Raw genomic sequence first — 7,118 nt, 5'->3', positions numbered from 1 at the left:
ATGTTACAGCCTTGCATTTTACACATGCAGAAACCAGGGCATGGGAACATTAAAACTCAAAGTTAGGCTCTTGTTCTGCTACTCCCTTACTAAAGACAGACTTATTAGTGACTGGTTTATGCAAATATGTAGCAAAGACTTTTTGCACAGGGAAAACGAAAAACATTCTTTGTGGGGGGAAAAAAGAACTCAACAATAGAACAATACAGACAAATGCTAAATGAGTATTTAAAATACAGTCATTCTTTAAAAATCAGTTATTTTTTAGTCCAGTGAAAATTTTTAAGTCGGGTAAGTCAGTGCCAGTGAAAAAATAAATGAAATCGTGTGTCTCTGTGTGTCTGTGTATACACTTGTATCTGTTTCTTGCTTCTAATGAAAGTTTCATTGTCCTTCACTTACCTGGAACTCAGTTAAGTTGTGCCCTCTCCTACCTGGGAAACAATATAAAATTTAAAGATGTATTTAATTGGGCTGAGGTAACAGGAAAATAGAAATTGAGGACTGTGCTCTTAATGCTTTTCCTTGCACATCGTTTCAGGCCTATTTACTTTTACTTTATGTACAATTCTACCTGGTTTAATTATTTAGATCCTAAGACTCTTGCAGATTGCCATTTAAGGCAGTGAAAAGACGGCAAGCACAAGAACAGAATGGGGACAGGAATAAAAATCACTCTGACCAGCAAACTGGAAAAGCACCAGGACATGGGGCCAGTGCCCCTCATACCTCAGACCCTGGGAGCACCATCTCATCTATTGCATCACCCATACTAAAGACGGATTCTGGACTTCCCTGGTGGCCCAGTGGTTAAGAATCTTCCTGCCAATGTAGGAAGATCTGTGGCTATGGAAGATTCCATATGCCTCAGGGCAACTAAACCCACAAGGCAGAATTCCTAAAGCTCAAGCTCCCTAGGGCAAGTGCTCCACAAGAGTCGTCATTCAGTTGCTCAGTCGTGTCTGACTCTTTGCGGCCCCATGGACTGCAGCACGCCAGGCATCCCTGTCCTTCACCATCTCCCTGAGTTTGCTCAAACTCATGTCCACTGAGTAGGTGATGCCATCCAACCATCTCATCCTCTGTCGTTCTCTTTTCCTCCTGCCTTCAGTCTTTCCCAGCATCAGGGTCTTTTCTAGTGAGTCAGCTCTTCGCATCAAGAGAGGCTACCACAATGAGAAGCCCATGCACCGTAGCTAGAGCGACCCCTGATCTTTGCTACTAGAGAAAGCCCACGTGCAGCAACCAAGACCCAGCACAACCAAAAATAAATAGATAATAAAAATGTTTAAAAAAATTAAGGATGGATTCTCAGGAACACATTGTAAATGTTCAGTATAAGTTCAAGGCGGGGGGGAAGAAAATATAGTACATAATTTTAGAAAGCTTTCTCTTATGTCTCTCTTCCTGAGTGAAGAGACCCTTTGCCACCGGAAAATAAAACTATCCAGAATGATTTATTTACCTCTTTCTGAAGATACAGAGATGCATGCGGGTATGTAAAAGAAATTTTTTTTAATCAAAGTTTAAAAAATTTTATCCAAAGTCTGCCACTTATTAGTTTGTTGACACAAGCCTCAGTTTTCTGGTCTGTAAAATGGGGACTCGAACCTGTGACACCTGGACCACATGCAAAGCAAACACATGACAAACATATGACGCAACAGAATTGTATATGTAAATGTGAGCTTGTCCCAGACTTCCCTGGTGGCCCAGTGGCTAAGACTCTGCACTTCCACTGCAGAGGGCCTGCAGTGTGATCCCCGATCAGGGAAACAGGCCCCCTATGCTGCAACTGAGCATTTAAATGCCGCAACAAAAAATCCTGCATGTTGCAACCAAAGATTTTACATGCCACTATGAAGACTGAATATTCCACATGTGGCAACTAAGACCCAGTTCAGCCAAATTAATTAACTCATTTTTTAAAATAATAAAAATTCCAGAAATAAAAATTAAAAGATAATAAATTTGAGATTTTTCTCCAAAGTCCTCCTCTCAACCTCAGTTAAAACACTTATTTTGGTTATGTTGGTGATGGATTCTGAATTGCCTGGAACAGTTTTTCTTGACCCCTATGGGACTTATATTTCACTCCGTCTTCTGCATAGCTTCTAAAACCAATAAGCCATCCTATGTCTGATAGTTTGTATTAAATAATAGGTTTACAATATGTTTCTCAAGCTACACTTGACCCCATGTTCTAAAAAGCCTCATTGCTGTTTCTTATGATAGAACCTTGTTCATGAATGTAAAGTTTGTACGGTTTGGCTCTACAAGGTTGCCAAAGAAAGCATACCTTCTGGTACACACCGAGATTAAAGTAATTTTAGGTCTTATCCAGTTGAATTCTTGGCATGGATTTATCTTTTGAAAATGAAAATAGCTACATACCAGAAGAGGAAGGAGAGGCACAGGTATGAAATTTCATATAAATTCTCCTTGCTATTCAAAACTATGACTTCATGACTGTCTTTCAGCATATAGCTACTGTTAAAGTAAGAAATGGCTTCAAATTTTTGGTTTTACCTAGTCATGACATTTTAAAGATCCCAACTAATGGCCCCTCGGGAAGTTGAAAAACTGACCTCATGTATATCCTGATGTTTGCTCCAGAAACAATCTGAGCTCACATGATCCATTTCCTCTGGATATATTAAGATAAAATGTTTTAACTTTCAACAAACTGGGGGTAGGGTAAATGTACCTCAACATAATAAAGGCCATATATGACAAGCCCACAGCTAACATACGCATGAGAGCTTTTCCTTAAGATAAGGATCAAGGGAAGGATGCCCACTCTCACCACTTTAATTAAACATAGTATTAGAAGTCCTAGTCAAAACAATTAGGCAAGAAAAAACAAAAGGCACCTGAATCAGAAAAGAAGAAGTAAAACTGTCACTATTTGCAGATGGCTTGATATTATATACACAAAACCCTAAAGACTCCACCAAAAAACTGTTGGAACTAATATACCATTTCATTAAAGCTGCAGGGTACAAAGTCAATATAAAAAAATCAAGACAATTAAATATCAGAAAGGGAAATTAGGAAAGTAAGCCCATTTATAATTGTGCCAAATAAATAAATAAATTAAATGCTTAGGAATAAACTGAACTAAGGTGAAAAATCTGAAACTGAAAACTATAAGACACAGATGAAACAAATTGAAGAAGATACACATACATGAAAACTTATTTTATGTTCATGGATTGGATGAATTCAGCTCAGTCATATCCGACTCTTTGCAACCCCATGGACTGCACCACGCCAGGCCTCCCAGAGTACTCAAACTCATGTCCATTGAGTCGGCGATGCCATCCAACCATCTCATCCTCCGTTGTCCCCTTCTCCTCCTGCCTTCAATCTTTCCCAGCATCCAGGTCTTTCCAATGAGTCAGTTCTTCACATCAGGTGGACAAAGTATTGGAGTTTCAGCTTCAGCATCAATCCTTCCAATGAATATTCAGGACTGATTTCCTTTAGGATGGAATGGTTGGGTCTCTTTGCAGTCCAAGGGACTCTCAAGAGTCTTCTCCAACACCACAGTTCAAAAGCATCAATTCTTTGGATGAATTAATACAATTAAAATGTCCATAATACTCAAAGTGACCTACAGGTTCAATGCAATCCCTATCAAAATTCCAATGGCATTTTCACACAAATAGAACAAACAAGTCTTAAATTTGTATGGAACCACAAAAGACCCTGAGTAGCCAAAGCAATCTTGAGTAAAAAGAACAAAGCAAGAGGCATAACACTTCCTAATTTCAAACTATATTAAAAAGCAATGAAAATAGTATAGTATGGATAAAACATAGACACATAGATGAATGGAAAAGGATTGAGAGCCCAGAAATAAACCAGCACTTACAAGGTCAACTAATTTACAAGAAAAGACTCAAGAACATATAATAGGAAAAGGAGAGTCTCTTCAATAAATGGTATTGGAGAAAATGGACAATGACATGCAGAAGAACAAAAGTGTACCACTGTCTTACACCATACACAAAAACAACTCGAAATGGATTAAACAGAAACTAAGACTTCAAAATATAAGACTCCTAGAAGAAAAACATAGGCAGTAAACTCCTTGACATTAATCTTGGTGATGATTTTTTGGATTTGACACTAAAAGAAAGGTAACAAAAGTAAAACTAAGCAAGTGGGCCGAAACCTTCACCTTAAATACCATCTTCAGCTTAAGACACAAAGGATGTTGGGGGTAGTGTTTCGGGACTTCGAAGGGCAGGAAAGCAATTCACGTGGAAATGATAGAAAAGCCAGTATTTTAAGGGCCAAACACAGACAATGGGACAAAGACAGGATTTCAACATGGACTGCTAGGTTCCTCCCTGTCTACCACACCTGGTTCTTATAAAACTACAGTAATTTATAGTGATAGTTTCATTCCTGGAACAGGCTCTCTATAAATTATTTTAGGCAGTTAGGAATTCTTCCTGAGGTTTTCGGCCAAAGAGACACATTTGGGGTGACAAATTTTGCCCCCTTACATCTTCAAATTTCCTATCTGTTCTTCTAAGTGTCCATTCATCTTCTCTAAAAATCATTTACTTTTCTCTAAACTGGCTTCTTTCTCTAAACCACTTTCTCTAAACTGGCTCAGCTGGTAAAGAATCCGCCTGCAATGTGGGGGACCTGGGTTCGATCCCTGGGTTGGGAAGATTCCCTGGTGAAGGGAACAGCTACCCACTCCAGTATTCTGGCATGGAGAATTCCGTTGACTGCATAGTCCCTGGGGTTGCAAAGAGTCGGACATGACTGAGTGACTTTCACCTCACTTTCTCTAAAGAGCCTATATCCTTCCCCCCTGCCCAATAAAGTTGTTTTATAAACTCTCAAATAGCACTGCTTTGAGGGTATTCATTTCTTCCTGTGATGCCTCTGTGCACATGATGCTAAAAATTAATAAACTTGTACACCTTTTCTCTGTTTATCTGTCTGTCGTCAGTTTTCATAGACCCAGCCCTTGAACCTAGGATGACACAAGGCAAGTCTTTCCTCACCTATATCAGTTGCATACAGGGTAGTTGTTGTCATGGTCCGGGCACAGGTTGGAAAAGCATTTCCAGACATGAGACAGAATGAGAGAGAAATAAAGTTTATTAGAGTGGGAGATGCTGTTAGAACAGTGAACCAGCTCAAGGGAGAACTGATGTTGAACAGGGGTCCTTATTCCACTTTTATGCCCAGGGTACAAGGAGTGGGATGAGGGTCTTGCGGGTCATTTGCTGATTGGATGAGGCACATGTACTGGGTGGTGGGGGAAGAGTAGGGCAAATACCTTCTCCCTATGGGGTAGGAGGGGAGACAGGTTATACTGTTCCATTAATAGTTACGACATGGGAGAGGGAAGGACGATAAGGGTCTGGTTTTTCTGTTCCTGCATTCCAAGACCCTCCTTGGTTTTATCTGCTCTTTCATCCTTAGGTCACCACAGTTATGAAACCTTTTACCTCAGACTGAGTCTTGAACCCATGTGGCCAGGACTTGAACTCTCCCAAAACCCTGCTAGGGACTCAGCCAAAACCCATGGTCTTCCAACTGAGATCACAGACCCAGTTTTAGGATCTAATGAACCTCTGGATCTTGACGTCTCATCACAGAAAGAATTCAGTGAGAGATAAAGTGATAGGTAAGAAGGAGATTTATTTAAAGACAAACACACTCCACAGAGTGTGGGCTATTGTAGGTTGTGAGTGTGACCTTGAAGTGTGCTACAGTTAGCTTTTACGGGCTGGACAATTTCATACGCTAATGAGTGGGAGGATTATTCTAACTATTTTGGGGAAAGAGTGAAGATTTCCAGGACTTCAGTCACTGCCTACTTAAAATTCTTAAAGATAGGAATCCTAGACCACCTTATGTGCCTCCTTAGAAAACTGTATGCCGGACAAGAAGCAACAGTTAGAAGCAGACATGGAACAACAGATTGGTTCAAAATTGGGAAATGAGTATGTCAAGGCTATATATCGTCATTCTGGTTATTTATGCAGAGTACATCATGCAAAATGCTGGGCTGGATGAAGCACAAGCTGGAACCAAGATTGCTGGGAAAAACAGCAACAACCTCAGACATGCAGATGATACCACTTTAATGGTAGAAAGTGAAGAGAAACCAAAGAGCCTCTTGATGAGGGTGAAAGAGGATAGTGAAAAAGCTGGCTTAAAACTCAGCCTTCAAAAATGAAGATCATGGCATCTGATCCCATCGCTTCATGGCAAATAGATGGGGGAAAGTGGGAATAGTGACAGATTTCATTTTCTTGGCCTCCAAAATCACTGCAGATGGTGACTACAGCCATAAAATTAACAGACATTTTCTCCTTGGAAGAAAAGCTATGACAAACCTAGACAGCTTTTTAAAAAGCAGTGGCATCACTTTATCTACAAAGGTCTGTATAGACAAAGCTACGGTTTTTCCAGTAGTCAGGTACAGATGTGAGAGTTGGACCGTAAAGAAGGCTGAGTGCTGAAGAATTGATGCTGTGTTAGAGAAAACTCTTGAGAGTCCCTCGGACTGCAAAGAGATCAAACCAGTCAATCCTAAAGGAAATCAGTCCTGAATATTTATTGGAAGGACTGATGCTGAAGCTGAAGCTCCAATACTTTGGCCACCTGATGCAAAGAGCTGACTCATTGGAAAAGACCTGATGCTGGGAAAGGCCAGGAGGAGAAGGGAGCAGCAGAGGATGAGATGGTTGGATGGCATCACCAACTAAATGGACATGAGTTTGAGTAAACTCTGGGAGATGCTGTGTGACTCAGTAGAAGAACTCCAGTTTTGGTCTGGCTGTTCTTTCCTCCCTTAGTATTTTCCACCCCTATTTACACAAGTTTTGCTCAGATCACCGCATGCTCAAGGTAAAAAGTGCAAGCCACACTACAAGGTAAAATCATCTGATTCCCAGGGACAGTTCTGTTCACCAAGCAAACTCCTGGAAAAACTCCAGGGGCAGAGCAGAGATATGCATGTTTGACTAACTCCACAGGGGGATTCTTGTGTAAACTGCAATCTGAGCACAGAAGAGGAGAAATTAAGGGCTTTAGAGATGCTAAGAGGGGTTATTTGGAAAACCTTAGAAGGGGGGAAG

The sequence above is a fragment of the Bison bison genome, unplaced genomic scaffold (genome assembly GCF_000754665.1).
Source record: "Bison bison bison isolate TAMUID 2011002044 unplaced genomic scaffold, Bison_UMD1.0 scf7180017864469, whole genome shotgun sequence".
Classification (NCBI taxonomy): domain Eukaryota; kingdom Metazoa; phylum Chordata; class Mammalia; order Artiodactyla; family Bovidae; genus Bison; species Bison bison.
This window is presented reverse-complemented; position numbering follows the sequence as displayed.